Here is a 16,569-nt window from a genome sequence, read left to right on the forward strand (position 1 = left end):
TTAGCACCCGATTGGTGCTATGGTTATAGCTGCAACAGGCCGCATTTAAGGAGGGCTTCCAGGGAACCAGCTGAGGACTTCAATCCTCATGACCTCTGAGACAAGTGCTGTTACCATCTTGCCCCCATTATAGGGAGGACATGAGCTGAAAGAAGTCCAATAACTTGCTGAAGGTCTTGCAGCAGAGCTGGGTCTAGAAGCCAGGCAGTGTGGTGCCAGAGCTGGCTGACCTCAACGCCTACTTCTTGCTTCCATGCATGCATACATATGCCATACATACATGTGGGAGACCCATAGGATGTATGCCATCAATACATACTGCTGTGCATACCAGTGCTCCCACCATCTTCCCAGGAAGTGTTGGTATCATTATAAAACCCTGTCCTCAGCAAGTGTGTGTTAAGAACTTAGTGTGTGCAGATCCAAAGATGCCCAAACCCAGGTCCTGCTCATAGGCATTGCAGCTGGGGAGACAAGGCCTTAATCTGCAGAGTCTGAGCTGGGCTGGGCAGGGGAAGCGTCGTCTGTTTTGTTCACTGCTATGTCTCCAGGGACTGTTATAGCACCTGGCAGGTAGTATGCTCTCAGAAACATGTGATGAAGGAACAAACTTCTAATTAAACAAAGCCGTTTACATTTTTACAAATAAATGAAAGAACATGTGAATTTCTAAGAAGTATGAAGGACATAAACTGAGATTAGAGGACAGATTAAATTATGTACATTAAGCTGTATAAAAAGCTCCCTATGTTGTCCTCATTTTTCTTACTTTTCATAGATTGGTGGGCACAATGTCATGGACGGGGTGCTTGTGGACCCATGTCATAAATAGGGCTTTCGATGCTCTTAGATCCTGCTGGGTGGGGAGGACTTAGAGAAGAGATGGACCTTGAGGTTGGAGTAGGACTCAGCTGGGTGGAAAAGAACGTGGGAGGCATTCCAGAGCTGCCCACACTGGCAGGATTATACTGGAGAGGGCAGAAGCCTCATGTTTTGCTTGATAACAGTCGTTTTGAACTTCACGACTTCTCGAAGTTTGGATCCTTTTCTGTCTTACTCAATACTTGCCTCACTTCCCAAGCCTAACCTAACTTGGTTGGGTATCTAAGTGTACATCCCTTCAAACCATGTAGGAATCCCTGAACCTCATCCTTGCCTGAATTCTGGCACCAGATCAAGAAGAACAAGCTTGAACGGAGGCTGAGGCAGGAGAGTAGAATACTGGGGAGCCACAAGTCAGCACCAGGCAAGTTGACAGGAATCAAGAGGACCTGGATGCAAGAGCCATAAAATCCCACGCACTCTGACTCAGTAATTGAAGTTCTCGAAATGTATCTTGGGGAAATAATCTAAAGGATTATTATGGAAATAAAGGGGCCAGGTGCAGTGGCTCATACCTGTAATCCCAGCACTTTGGGAGGCCAAGGTGGGTAGATCACCTGAGGTCAGGAGTTCAAGACCAGCCTGACCAACAAGGTGAAACCCCGTCTCTAGTAAAAATACAAAAATTAGCTGGGCATGGTGTCAGGTGCCTGTAGTCCTAGCTATTCGGGGGGCTGAGACAGAAGAATTGCTTGAACCTGGGAGGTGGAGGTTGCAGTGAGCCGAGATTGTGCCATTGTACTCCAGCCTGGGCAATGAAATGAGACTCCATCTCAAAAAAAAAAAAAAAAAAAGAAAGAAAGAAAAAGAAAGAAAGGATAAGTTTATGTCCATTAAACTGTTTGTTTTAATGAAATTGGAAGCAACCTAAATGGTAACTAACAGAGGCATCATTAAGTTTTGGCTTATCTACTTGCTGGAATATGATATAGTCACTGAAAATAAGATTTATGAAGAGTGTTCCATATCTGAGGAAAAGCATGAAAAATGAAGGCAATGATCATTTGTATATATAATTTTATTTTTAAAAGTATATACATAGAAAAATATTGGAAAAATATTACAGAAAATGATAGTATTTATATTGGGGGAAAAGTCATTTGTAATCCTACTCACAACCAAACTTTTAGCCAATATTGTTTATTTGTTTATGATTGACAAACGACGATGGGACAAGGAAACTCAGGTGAGTTCAACATTCCTGTAAAGAGTCAGAAACGAAGACACTGTCGGTCTAGCAAAGGAGTAAGGACAGCTATGAGAACATGTCCAAAATAACCTGCAGTGTGAAATAACAGGTTCCTGGACAGAGGGCACATGAAGCCCGAGCTTGGCCGGAATAGGGTGAATGTGGCCAGGGAAGACACCTTTGTCTTTTGTTTTTCTAGAGGCTTGGTGTCTGTAACCAAATTTATCCCTGAGGCTGAGACACAGGAACAGCGCCCATGAGTCAGTGTTTCTGTGGCAGCCTTCTGGGTCGGTGCCCACACAGGCAGGGCAGGCATCAAATTTGACACAGCTGCATGGGGAAGACATCTTTGAAGTCATGTCTTGTGTCGGGAGACATGGGAGAGATTAGGGTAGAGGTGGCCATATGTATACCCTGGCTCCCCTAAATAGTCCCAGCATGAATATTCAAAGAGCCCTTTCCGTTCTCAAGAATCCTCATTTGGATAATGTTATGTGGTCACCCTAATTATTGAAAAGGAGGTTGGAGGACATTCTGGGTTGATGACAATTGCTCTGCTGGTTGCCTCTAGTGCTTAAGAGACCATGAATTGTCCGGGTGTGGTGGCTTATGCCTGTAATCCCAGCACTTCAGGAGGCTGAGGCGGGCAGATCGCTTGAGGTTGGGAGTTCGAGACCAGCCTGGCCAACATGGTGAAACCCCGTCTCTACTAAAAATACAAAAAGTAGCCAGGCATGGTGGCACACGTCTGTAATCTCAGCAACTTGGGAGGCTGAGGCAGGAGAATCACTTGAACCCAGGAGGTGGAGGCTGCAGTGAGCCGAGATCACGCCATTGCATTCCAGCCTGGACAACAGAGCGAGACTCCATCTCAAAAAAAAAAAAAAAAAAAAAGAGAGACAGTGAATTAAAATTCCCTGATGCAGAGGTGGGCCCAGCCTGATGGAGAAGTGGCCCAGGTGTTGTAGATGAATATGGCTCTGCTATCCTGATTAAGATAACCAAGGTAATTATTCCCAGGCTGCCCCAGCATGTGGCTATAATTCATATTTAACTTTGACCGAAGAGCTCCTTTTCCCCTTGCAGTCTTGCTCCCCCATCCTGCAAACCTGGTATATGACCATTAAAATCCCAATAAGCAGAAGCTTAAGTAAGGGTATATAATTTGCCAACTGAACCTTCCCCTATTTGCAACCTTTTAGCATTAGCAAGTTATTGACTTTTCATGAAAAAGCGCTGGTATGGCTAGTGCAAAAATCAGTTCAAATGGTAGAGGGTGATAACTTTAAGCAGATAGGGACTTGGCCTGAGTGAGCTTTGTTTACTTCTTCCTGTCTGCCCTTTCTTCTATCGGCTGTCAAGGCAGGCTTTTTGGGAACCCCATTACTGAGCAGACTGCCAAGTTGACGATCAGTGATCCAGCCTGGGAGCCAAGACTAGGTTCATCTTGCGAGAAAAGTGGGGTGGGATTGTGGAGAAGGCCCCCTCCCCTGTGCCCACAGGAGGATTGGTGTGACCCTGAGTACCCCAATATGCCTGGCTGGACATCTTGGGAGCACTGGGAAACAGGAGGTAAAGACCTTCATGCAGTATCTCCTCACGGCCTCAGCTCAGCGGGGCCCCCAGTCAACGGAGAAGCCGTGACAGGCACAGCTGACTGGACATGTGAACAAACAGATTAACAGTTCAGGGACTGCCAAAGTAAAGAAACATCTAGATCTTTCGTAGATGTTTTGTTCGGTTGATTGGTTGAGGGGCACAGGTGACAAGTGTTGGGGCAAACTCTGGCTTTTCCTGTACTTAAGCAAGAAATCAACTTTTGGCACCTGGACACTATTTTAAGTCTCTAGTTAAGAGATAAGGGGAAACCACCATCTCACTCAAGAGAACGCTCTGCTTTGGAGGCCAGGCTAGATATGGAATTGGCCGGAATCTGCTGAGATCTGTGGAGAGGACACCTGAGCAAGCATGGGCTAATGTTAAACCATAGCTTCCTAGAGAGGTTGGGTGGGGAAACCTGACTTTCAAAGGGGGAGAAAGTACCACTGCAAAGGCTTAAACTGAAACAGGTGTAAGCAAGATGGTTCTGACCTCCCCTCATTTGGTTTAAGCATACATCACAAGGACCAGGTGCTGTCAATAATGAATTCAGTTTTTCTCTTGGGCCCAGAAACAGAGAGGGATGAAGCCATTAAGGCGATGGAACCCAGCCCTGACTAATAGGTATGAGGGGGAACAGAACTGGGGGCAAGAGTTCTTCAGTGTGGGCGTCCTGAATCTCTGCAGCTGACTCTGAGAAGTCCCAGGGGTCTGCTTTCTCTAAGAACAGTTCCATATTAGGTAATGACAAAAAACCAGAGTGAGATTAAAAATGGATTCTTTTTATTGAGCGTTAATGATAAAAGCTCCAGGTTCTAATGATAAAAGCATTCTGTTCAATGTTATATAACTGTTAGAAATGGGGGTTAGTAATTAGAAGTGAATTGTTAATTTAATAGATATGTTTTTATAGAAAAATGATGTAAATAAGTACGTGAAATACTGCTTTCTGGCCTGATCAATCACAGCTGAAGGGGCCTAGCTGTCTGGCTGCTGTGTCCACCAGGTAGAAGCTTACCTAAGTTGCTTGAAAGAAAATGTTCTGGCACTAGAATTGCCGTTTCAAAGCTTTGCAGGGATGGTAAACAACATACTGCTCTTCAGAGCACTATACCAATCTTATTATTGTTGGTGAGAGAGAGCATCTAACACTCAATAAATGCTGGGCACTCTAGGCTGAATGTTAAAAAATGAACTGCTGCCTTTGTTTAGCACAGCATCTCCAGCAGGATGCAGAATTTCAAGTTCAGGAGTAGACAAGCATGAAGGGTTTTAGGGTCTTTGAACAGGCCAATGCCCCATTAGCTTTTTAATTTTCCATCCCACTTTCCTGGCTCCTGCGGCTCTATTTTTCTCTTCGATAAACTGTTTTCTCCAATAGGATTCCAAATTCCCTATTGGAAGTTGAGCCCCATATCCTCAAGGCCCGTGCTCCCTGAGCCAGGTATGAGTGCAGCTAATAGCTGGTGGCGGTCCATTGATCTCCCTGTTGGCCCTGCATCTGCCTGTACTTCCCCCTTGCAGCTGATGGAGGATCCTGTGTGGAAGGGCTCCCTCAGCCCAAGTGCAAATGGCTCCCTGTTTCATAGAGGGTTGACAGGGGACACACTTTCTCCTCTCCGCTGGGAACCACCTGAGCTGACACCTCTGAGCAGAAGTTCCTCTTTGTGTTCCTGCTGATGGGCTGTGCTCTCAGCTGGTCATTGGTTTGCTCCGTGCCTTCTCCAGGTGCCCAGAGGTCACCATTTTCTTTCTAGTTAGCCCCACTCTAGAAGAGATTTAGGGCTGGGAGAAGAGGAGAAACATATGTTAGCCTCATTAACATCTTTGGTGAAGTATGAGGAGAAAGAGGTAGCCATGATTGGTAGAAAAATGAGACTGTTAAGGGAGAAAAGTATGTCTGTTAAAAGTATGACTGATATCTGTTATCACCCATCATTGCAGATGGTAAAAATCAGTTGTTCTCAGCAACATCACTGACTGCCCTGCTGAGACCCTGGAACTGGAGGGTGTCCTTTGGGAGACAGGCAGGGCATGATGTGGAAGGGCCAGTGTGAGTCACATGAGGACAGCCGAGGGTCTGACTGGACTCCCGGCCAGTCCTGCCACAGGCATTGCAGGCAGCTGGTGCTTGAGTGGGCTCACCTGCCTACCTGAGGAGCATGACAGGGAAGGTGAGAAGCGTCCTGAGCCTGTTGGGGGGACTGTTCATCTAAAAGAGACACAACTGGAATCCCCATTGGCAGAGCCAGGGCCAGGCTTAGAGCATCAGGTCAAGACTGTGTGGACTTCAGTCAGCTCAACTTTAAAGAGCTGTGGCTAGAGGAGAGACTCCAGCAACCTGCAGACCAGCTCAGGGGAATGTCAGGGGAGTGAGGGGCTGAGTGGCAAGGAAACGGGCAGGTGACCACGAGCTCCTTGCTCTCTTCTTGTCTGCCTCTTCTCCAATAGGCTGAGGGTTCCTGAGATCCGGGGCCGCCTCAGAGCCATAGTGAGGAATGTGCCCCTTCCAAGGCTGCTCCCTGAGTCTGTCTTCCCTAACTTCTCTAACTCCTTCGCTCTTCTCCCTGTATTGCTGTGATTCCTGCCTCCCAGCTGGCTGGGATGGAGCCGGACTTGGTCCCTGCTGAATCTCAGAATCTAGATTGGAGCAGCAGTTGCTCAAATATTCAATGAATACTTGAAGGCAATGACAGAGAAGGTGAGAAGTGTCCTGAGCCTGTTGAGGGGACTGTTCATCTAGAGGAGACACAACTGGCATCCCCATTGGCAGAGCCAGGGCCAGGCTTAGAGCTGGCTTACATTTCCTCATTTTGTATTCCATTGAGCGCCAGAAATGAAGCTGAGAGGGCTGAACCCTGACACAGTGGGCCAGCCCAAGCCCATTGGGGCCCAGAAAGGCCCAGGCTCAGCAGATGCCAGCTCCAGACCCAGGGCTGCCCTGCTCACCCATGGCCCACAGGGGGATGCAGATTGAACTCTTCATTCCAGAGAGTGGCCACCTCGATTAGGAAGGGAAGCAGGGGCAGGGGAGGAGAGAGAAATCACAAGGAGACTATGGGAACCACGGGAAACATGACCATTCTGTCCTGAGGTCTGGGGGTAGGGCCTATGTCCGTGTTTCACCTGCAGCGCTTATGTCATTGTATTGGGAGGAGGTTGTTGAAGCCCTCACCTTATTTATAGTCCTAGCAGGCACTGTGGGCGCTCAGTAAATACACAGTGATAGATATGTGGACAGATGATGAGTTCTGAGCCTTAGACCCTTGTTCTTCCTGCTCTGCTGAAAGCACAAACCTGATAAAGCTTGAGAACCGTGATCAGGTAAACTGTTGGAAATAGTCAGGAGAGTCCCATCTTCTCAATCCTTTTGTCCAGCTGTGGAGTAGGCCTTTTAGACAAACAACAGTGGCCTAAGAAGTTGGACTATGGAAGAGATTCCTATATATAAGAACCGCAGGAAATAATGAACTTCTGGAATTTCCTTGCTGAGAGGGCTGTGTGTTGTGGCTGTGGCATTTGGCTACTGCGTGTATGTCCTATTTCCTGTAATACAAGGCTTAGCTCATCACTAGCAGACTGACAAGCTAGTCTCAGAAGCAGGGCAACTGGGATTGTCAAATGGGTTTCCTTGGCGTACTCCATCCTGCTTACTGGTGAGAGGTTTAGGATAGTGTGAGCTGCTGTCTGCAGAGCAGAGTGTGCGAGTGGCCCTGCAGGTGCTGGAGCTCACAGAGAGACTGCCAGGATGTGCACCTAAGATTATATGTTTAAAGGTCTTCTTTTTTTCTTTTTTTTTGAAATGAAGTTTCACTCTTGTTGCCCCGGCTGGAGTGCAATGGCATGATCTTGGCTCACTGCAACCTCCACCTCCTGGGTTCAAGCGATTCTCCTGCCTCAGCCTTCCAAGTAGCTGGGATTACAGGTGCCCGCCACCACACCCAGCTAACTTTTTGTATTTTTAGTAGAGATGGGGTTTCATCATGTTGGCCAGCCTGGTGTTGAACTCCTGACCTCAAGTGATCTGCCCACTTTGGCCTCCCAAAGTGCTGGGATTACAGGTGTGAGCCACCATGCCTGGCCTGTTTAGAGGTCTTCTAACCCCAGAGAGGTTAGGATACTCCCTCAGGGCCTCACTGTTAGGATACCCTGTCCCTGAAATTTTGTGGTCTTCAGTCAGTTTCTTCTCTGTAGGCTTGCTTTGGTTCTCTTATCTATAGACTGAGAAGGTGAGCCAGGGGCTCTCTGAGTTCTGTGATTGTGTGCAATCTAGCGGCAGAGCCAGGACAGGACACCAGGACCTTTGAACTCCAATCCACTCCCGGGTCTTCCCTGTGGCATCTCTAACAATGTGACCTTGTCACCAAGGGTCTGAACCTTGGAATCAGAGACCTCAGTTCAAATCCAGCTGATAATAAGTAGCCATTACTTATTAGCTTAGAGAACTTTGGCTACTATTACTCAACTTCTGCGTCCTTCCTTTATCTTTAAGATGAAAGTAATACAGTATGTATCTTATAGAATTACTTTGAAAATTAAAGTAAACTTAGATAAAGCCCTCAGTACAGTACCTGGTCCTCAATAGGCATTCAATAAATGGGTTGTTTGTATTAGTGACAGTTGGTATGTGGTTCAGTCACTGCACTTGTCTGGAGCTTAGGTTTCCTTTCTGTGACTGGACCAGTGCTTCTCTGACTTAGCCATCCCTGAGGACAGTCGAGAAAGAGCTTGTATTCTAGGATTAGGGGCTTGAAGTGTAGCCTGTAGCAGCTTGCAGAAAGCCTGGCATTTATTTGAACTCCTATTTATTTGTAAAATCTACTTACAGTTGGTATCTTATACAATGATCTGTATTTTTTGGTTGTAATATAAAAATGCTTCTCCCAAATCTTTGAGTGAAGTTGATGTTTTCAGGGTGAGGTAGCCTCAAATATCCCAAAGAGCACACAGCCACACCCCTCTGGGCTGGAGGTAGGATTGAAAGTAGTTTCAAAGGTCCCTTCCAGCTCTGAAATTCCAGGCACCTAGAGTAAATGAGTCTCATCCTCAAAGGACCTAAGGTTGGTACCAAAGAATTCTAAAGGAACCTGAGAAACGGGATCCCTCTGCCCTGTCCCTGGTGAGAATGGACAGGGCTGGGAGGAAGTGGAACTACCAGAAACGGGGAGAGACACAGCCCTCTGCAGTGAAGGATGAAGGAGGCTGGAGGAAGAACCAGGCTGTGTCTGGGCCTGACTGTCAGCCCTTGGGCTGATGACCCTGGCAGGGTTGGCTTGGCAGCTCTCCACCCCCCCAGGTAATTTCCAGGAAACACTAAGCCATTGTTTCTCACCCACAGCTGGAGGCTGTCTGGGGAGGAGCCCTCCTATCTCAGGAGGGCAGCGAGGGCAGGGGGTGAACTGCATGTGGAAACATAGAGCTTGTCACACTGCCAAGGCCTCCTGGCCGTTCTGATACAGTACCTAAGGCTGGGGGTCTGGGCTTGTGCCCAGCTAGTGGGAGGAGAGAGTTGAGGGAGTCTGGAGAAGGGCAGCAAGTTTTTGGAGACAACACAGAGATTTCTGGCCTGAGAATGGGAACAATGTTTAACTACACTCGGGGAACCTCTGTGTGTGGGGAGAGGCTATCTGCTGATGGTGGTGTCAGCCTTGCACACATTTGCCAGTATGCATGGCCTCTTCCTCAGGCATGAGGGATTCAAATGAAGTCACTCTGTTTGGTTAGGACAAATGTAAAGGTTTTCCTGGGCAAGGGATTGATGACTTGGTCAAATTTATACCCAGCAGATGTCATAGCAATAAAAATCTAAGGGGATAGCAATACATTTGTTACACTGGACATTTCCTGTTTTATAAGGTATTTGTTATAATAGATTTAACGTGACTTTTTTTTTTTTTTTTTTTTTTTTTGTGGAGGGCGGGGATGGAGTTTCGCTCCATTGCCCAGGCTGGAGTGCAGTGGCACTGTCTCAGCCCACTGCAACCTCTGCCTCCCAGGTTCAAGAGATTCTCCTGCCTCAGCCTCCAGAGTAGCTGGGATTACAGGCACCTGCCACCATGCCCAGCTGACTTTTGTATTTTTGGTGGAGAGGAGGTGTCACCATGTTAGCCAGGGTGGTCTTGAACTCGTGACCTCAGGTGATACCCCCACCTTAGCCTCCCAAAGTGCTGGGATTACAGGTGTGAGCCACCATGCCTGGCCGTAAGATTTAACCTATCTTGATAAACCCTTTCTAATTATGTTACCAAGTTGGATTTGACATTCAGAAGGACTGGATTCCAGTTCTGCTTTATTAACTATATGACCTTAGGCAAGTCTCACCTGATCTTTGAGCCTCAGGTGTTCCATCCATAAAGTGGGGCTATAAAATCTTAGTACATTGGCCAGGCACGGTGGTTCACGCCTGTAATCCCAGCACTTTGGGGGGCCAAGATGGGTGGATCACCTGAGGTCAGGAGTTTGAGACCAGCCTGGCCAACATGCTGAAACCACGTCTCTACTAAAAATACAAAAAAAATTAGCCAGACGTAGTGGTGCGCGCCTGTAATCCCAGCTACTCTGGAGGCTAAAGCAGGAGAATCACTTGAATCCAGGAGGCAGAGGTTGCACTGAGCTGAGATCATGCCATTGAACTTCAGCCTGGGTGACAAGAGCAAGACTCCATCTCAAAAAATAAATACATAAATAAATAATATCTTGGTATGTTGTGAAGTTAAAATGGGATATTGATTAGGAAAGTATTTTATAAGTTGTTAAATAAGTAGCTAAATGTTCATTTTAAGTAAAAACCCTTTTAGTAACATTAGCTAAGCATCACTATCCTCTAGGCCCTCCACTAGCTAGTCTCAATCAATGTAATTACTATATTTCTCAACATTTCTCTTGACCCATCCCTTTACCAGATGAGTTTCCTTACTCCTATATACAAGCACCACCATCTCCCTAGATCAGCTCTGTACTGGAGGGCTCACCTGCTTAGATTACCATGGCCTGTTCTCTGTGCTTTACCAGCTTCAGAGATCTCAACTCAGTCTTTGAAGATACATTGGTCTACTCTGGGCCCTAATTTCCTCATCCATAAAGTATGGGAGCGGACTACATGATTTAGGTTCCCTTTCATCCCTGACATTCTGCAATCCAGCCATATTTTAGTGTGCTAACAGTAACCTAGAATCTGAGAAGATGAGAGCAATGCATATTGTCCAACCAATTATAAGTAACTGATTTAAAAAGGCAATTTAAAAGCAGGAATTAATAATCTATTCCTTGTGATATATAGGGCAATGTTTGTAACAATATTTAAATGAACTAAAACATTTAAGTGAAATGTGATACCTGAGTCTTCATCATAACTGACTGTTATCAAATTGTTACCACTTGTTGAGTGCTTGCTACGTGCCAGACATGGTTAAAAATTACCTATTACAGTTACAGTGAATTGAGTATTTTGAGTATCTACTTTCTGATAGATGCTTAAAGCTGCTGCTAATCATACTACCCTGCAGATGTACAGATGGCGAAATTGAGGTTTAGAGAAGTTAAGTAAATCACCCAAGGTCATCCAGCCACTGTGTGGCAGTGGCAGGGTTCAAGTCTAGGTGTGTGTAACAACAAAGCCTGTGACGTGATGGCTCCGCCCAAGTCCTCTGTCTTGCAGTCACCACTGTGCTTACTCTTAGGTTGTAAATCTGTTGTTACTACCCTCCTAGGACTGGCGGTTACCCCAGCTGTGTTTATGATACAGTTCTGAACTTGACCCTGATTAGGAATTGGCCCTCTCTATATATAGTTGAGGCAGCCAGTCTGAGAATTGTATAGGAAAAAACCCTAGATTTTTATGGGAAAAATCTCCACCTAGATTTAGCACCTTCCCTCCTCTGGCATATTGGAGAAACCCAGTCTCGGCTCCCTCCTCACTTCCCTCCCTGTGCACCTGCCCTCTCCTCTCGGTGCTAACCAAGGGTGGAAGTAAAACTAGAAATCCTTAACACTGTTTGCCAGGCTTTGGGCTTCAGCCAGAGGAGGCAGATTGTGTTGATGGATGTAATTAGAAAACGGCAAACCTGCTTCTCAAATCCCAGGTCCCAAAGGAGTTGATAAACTAGGTTGGCTCATGTCTCATTTTCCTTTGCTGTGTCACATGCGGAAGGATTTGGAATAGAAGTATCCCCAGGCCTTTCAGTAACGGAAGCTTGAGTCAACCATGGATGCACCAGAGCCAGACGAGTGATGGCAACTGCCTTTGGCCCCAGGGGTTCCAGCAGGAGCTGTGGACACTGGGGCTGGTGACAATCTTCACGTGATGAGAGTCTGGGCTCCTACTGGCTACCACGTCGGTGCAGCCCCTCCTATCAGCAGTACTTCCTGCTCCCTCTTCCCTTGGAAGACCTGTTCCAGCTGAATGGCTTAAGCTCTCACATGGAAAGGAGGACACGCACAGAAGCGCCTTCCTTCTTCCCTCTCCTCCAGTCAGCCAGGTGTTAGTTGAGTCACAGAGCTAAAGTTTTCCCAAGGGAAACAGGCCATGGGACCTGGTGCCTCCCCTAAACTACATAGAGAGGAGCAGGGACCACATTTAGAAGGCAGGCCTGGGCAGCTTCTCTCCCAGTTCACTTGTGCCCATGCCCTCAGAATCTAAGGGTCTTCCTAGCAAAGTATCTTCCGGGCTTGTCCCTTAAGATCATCCCCACAGAACCAGCTCCCTGCAGAAAGCAGGGAGGCCTTGTGTATTTCAGGCCATTCTAGACCGAAGGAATGGGATCTCTAGTCTGCAGGTAGAGAACCTGCTCACAGCCTGCTCCAGGGAAGCGTGTGAGCTGCAGAATCATGAGGTGCATTTCCTTCCTGCACCTTCTTTTCCCAAGTGGACTTTCCTAGGCATCTCACAGACCAGTGTTGGAGAGGAGGGGAGGGCAGGGCCGACTCCTGCCACAGAGAGGTGACCGTTTTCACTCCCTCTCCTTTCTGGGTCTCCTCTTAATCCTGTGACCCTAGAGCACCAATAGCACACCCCACTGCCATGGGTTGCCCAAACCCACCTGCTGGCCCTCTCCCCAGCTTCCTTCCCTGCCCCCTACAAGATTTCTGTTTCAAAATAACTCAAATTACCAAATGCTGGCAGAATTGAGGGAGTGGGAGTGAAAGGAAGAATGAAGAGATTGAAAGACAGGGAGTATATTCCATTTACCTTATGAGCAATGATACTCCCCAACATTCTGCCCCATTAATTTTGCTGTTAATATTTGCCATTCTGCTAAGGGATTAAATGAGTTCTAAGTCACCTTAAGTACTTAGTCCAATGCCTGACAGTAAGTGCTAAGTACATGGCAACTATTATTGGTTCTCTCTTTTTCTTTCCCCCCTAGGATTTCCCCTTAGTTCTTCCAGCCCCAGCTCTTCTCTGGACAGACCTCATCCAATCAGAGGGCTCCACCTGGGAGCTGGCCAGAAGCAGACAAGCTAGAATCACTGCACAGGTGTGGGTCCAGGACTGACCCAGACCTCAGAGTCTTCCTAGACTGTGCCGCTGTCTCACAGGTGTGCCTCGAGGACCAGGTGTGCCTGCCTGATTTACCTGCCTGGTGGGCGGCCCTGCGCGGAGGGAGCCCCAACAGAAGGCTTTTCTTTGTTTGTTTGTTTGACACTGAGTCTCTCTCTGTCGCCTAGGCTGGAGTGCAATGGCGTAATCTTGGCTCACTGCAAGCTCCGCCTCCTGGGTTCACGCCATGCTCCTGCCTCAAGCCGAGTAGCTGGGACTACAGGCGCCCGCCACCACGTCCGGCTAATTTTTTGTATTTTTAGTCGAGACGGGGTTTCACCGTGGTCTCGATCTCCTGACCTCATGATCCACCCGCCTTGGCCTCCCAAAGTGCTGGGATTACAGGCATGAGCCACCGCGCCTGGCCAGAAGTCTTTTCTGTTAGATAAGCTTTGCCTCCTCTCCTGGGGTCCTGCAGCAGCTTGTCCCTGCCTGGGCTTGGTTCCCCCTGCTGGAACCTTTCATACCTGCCCACGTCTTGTGGAGAGCTGGTGGCAGTCTTAGAGAAAGGTACACTAGGACAGGAAATGCCCAAAGAGACCCTTCAGGCCATGTAGAGAGGACCAGAGAAGGAAGGTAGTCTTCCTGAGATCACACAGCTGGTTTGGGTGGCAGCACCATAATAAGCATGAGAGTCGCTGATTCTTCTGTGCTATCTCACCCTCCAGTGCCATCTGGATTTCTCCTGTGCTCCCTACTTTGAACAAGGTTGCCTTTATTCTCTGAGCCTCTGATAGAAACCTTAAAATCATAAAAGCAATAACAACATTAACAGTAGCAGCCATCAGAGATTCAGTTCCTATTCTGTGTGAGAGACTAGCCTGAGGCCGCTTTTTATGCACGTTGCTGACCCTTATAACAATCTTGCAAGTAGGAGGGTATTAGCAGTAGCCCCATTTTACAGATGAATAAACTAAGATTTTGAGAGATTGTCAATTGCCTCAAACCACCCTCCTAGGGATTGGAAGCCACGAGCTCTGTTCTTGTTCCCTGAGTCGATTTCCTAGGCTTTGGTGGGCTAGTGGTGGTGAGGCTGCCCCTACCTGAGTACTCACACCTCATCTCTTAGGGTTTAAAACCCAAGGCACAGTTCTGCTTGGCAGAATGGAGTGGGGGGGGGGGGGGCGTGGTATTTGAGAAGGAGACAGTGGTGGTAGGAGTTCAACAAGTACACTTGATACCCTAAACTGAATCCTGAGGGGGTGATGCCTAAGAATGAAGTGAGTGAACTTTAGGATTCTAGCTGGAGTGTGCGTTTTGCTAATTTAGTTATAAGCAGGGCTCTGGTTCTGGCTTTAATTTCGTTTGCGTATGACTTGTATCGCACAAAACTTCTCTCAGTCTGTTCCCATCAAATCCCAAATAAAGCAAGAATTCCAGCAGGAAGAGAACAACTCCAGGAGACCAGGCCTTGCTCCCTCACCCTATGTGTGAGGTTAGGGGTGTTGATTTGATTCTATCTGTGTGCATGTGCCTGTGTGTGTTGTTGTTGTTGTTGTTGTTGTTCCCTCTTAGGAAAATTTAAAAATAACTTTCTGCCAAAGATGTGGGCACCAGGATTGTGTGAGCAGACATGCTCCTCCCACCCGTGGTCTGCTGCTCTGCTGATGTGGCCCCGCTGATGTGGGCAGCTTGTCTGCCTGCAGAAGCCCAGCCCTTCCTTTAATGTGTTTTCCAAGAGGAAAGGCCCAGGAAGCCATGGGGAGGGAGAGGCTGCATGTGGCTCAGGGAAGAACTCAGCTGTTGGGACAAGAGTGGGCTGGCTTTGCGTGCTTTCATGTGGGAACCCAGGGACCTAGATCCAAATCACTCAAGGATGCCAGCAGGAAACCCTGAGATTGTACCCGGGCAGGCTATGAGTGTGCCCATGTCATAGCCGGGAAGACTGAGAAACAAAGAGTAGAAAGGATGCACAAGTTACATGCCAGGTTTAGAGGTAGGACTGGCAGCTGTGTGCCTAGCACCAAATACATATAGGCCCCAAGGGGCAGATTTGTTATTGTATAACCTGTTCACCTGCCCTTTTCCTTACACACTCTGATATTCTCAAGATTCCCTGTACAACAAAATTAAGTGGTGTCATCGTTTGAAAATGACTTTTTATGTTTTTTAACCCAAATTTCTATTCATTCATGCATTCGACAGTATTTATTGAAAACTTCCTGTGTGCTCATCAGTATTTCAGGCATTGGGGATACAGTAGCAAGTGAAACACACAGGACTTGTGACCTGGTGTAGCTTATGTTCCAGTTGGGGAAACAGATATTAATCAAATGTCCACATGACTACAGACTGCCAACTGTGACGTGTGGGGCAGAGAAAAAAAGGGATCTGATGGGCTTCTAACATGGGACTTGGCCTAATCCCAGGTGACAGAAGTCTGTGTTTAGTTTCATACTGATTGTAAACACTGATTTGTTTTTGTTTTTGAACTCAAGTATAGGAATTTAAAAATTGTTTTCTTTTTTTAAGAGATGGGTTCTCACTCTGTCACCGAGGCTGGAGTGCAGGGGTGCTGTCACAGCTCACTGCAGCCGTGAACTCCTAGGATCTAGTGATACTCCCGCCTCAGCCTTTCCAGTAGTTGCAACATGTACGCCACCATGCTTGGCTAGTTTTCTTAAACTTTTTGTTGAGATGAGGTCTTGCTATGTTGCCCAGCTGGTTTTGAACGCCTGGCCTCATGTTATCCTCCCACCATGGCCTCCCAAAGTGTTGGGATTAAAGGAGTGAGCAACTGTGCCGGGTCTAAAAATTGTTTTTCATTGAAACTTCTCAAGCTGCAGTCCATTTGCTGATCTTTCAGAGTTATATTTAACATCCAACATATTAGCTGTTCGTATTTGCTTAGTTTAACCCATAGGCTTGATAGACACACTTTCCATATTTTTGCCTAAATCATTATTCTTGGTTCTGTCCAATTCAAAATGACTTTCCAGTGCTGTTATCTACTACCAAAGACCTGTCTAAGAAGACTTAGATCTGCATTCACATCTATTCCTCAGTAGTCAACAGCATTGTTTTTTGGATTCATTCCTCCCTTTATAAGCCAAAAATATTCTAATATCTCCATGTGCAAGGTTTCCCAGAGTCTGGGTTGTATTCTTGACCAGGGACTTAACTGACTTAAAGGCATTCTATTTATCAGTATCGGTCTCAGGCTTCAAATCGCCCTGGTCCACAAGTGTTCATTCATTCTCTTTGGAAGAAAAGATGGAATCAAATTACATCTTGATTCACTCTCTTGCTCACCTGTCCCTTAAACCACACACCGCTACTCATTTAAAGACACTTTTCCACTGGGCAAATGATTCAAACAGATCTTAAAATAATACATGCAAGCAGCCAACAAACATATGAA

General features: G+C 46.9%; 1 protein-coding gene and 1 non-coding gene across 4 annotated transcripts in view; one reads left to right on the top strand and one right to left on the bottom strand.

Moving 5' to 3' along the window:
- The window catches only part of LOC105470265 (myosin light chain kinase), a 272,694-nt gene that overhangs the window by 67,786 nt on the left and 188,339 nt on the right, over window positions 1-16,569 (top strand). The gene's annotated exons all lie outside the window — the stretch shown is intronic.
- LOC112424707 (small nucleolar RNA SNORA5) lies at window positions 2,276-2,406 on the bottom strand. Its single transcript, XR_003015576.1, has one exon. It is a non-coding gene; the product is annotated as a small nucleolar RNA SNORA5 (small nucleolar RNA).

The sequence above is a fragment of the Macaca nemestrina genome, chromosome 2 (assembly GCF_043159975.1).
Source record: "Macaca nemestrina isolate mMacNem1 chromosome 2, mMacNem.hap1, whole genome shotgun sequence".
Classification (NCBI taxonomy): Eukaryota; Metazoa; Chordata; class Mammalia; order Primates; family Cercopithecidae; genus Macaca; species Macaca nemestrina.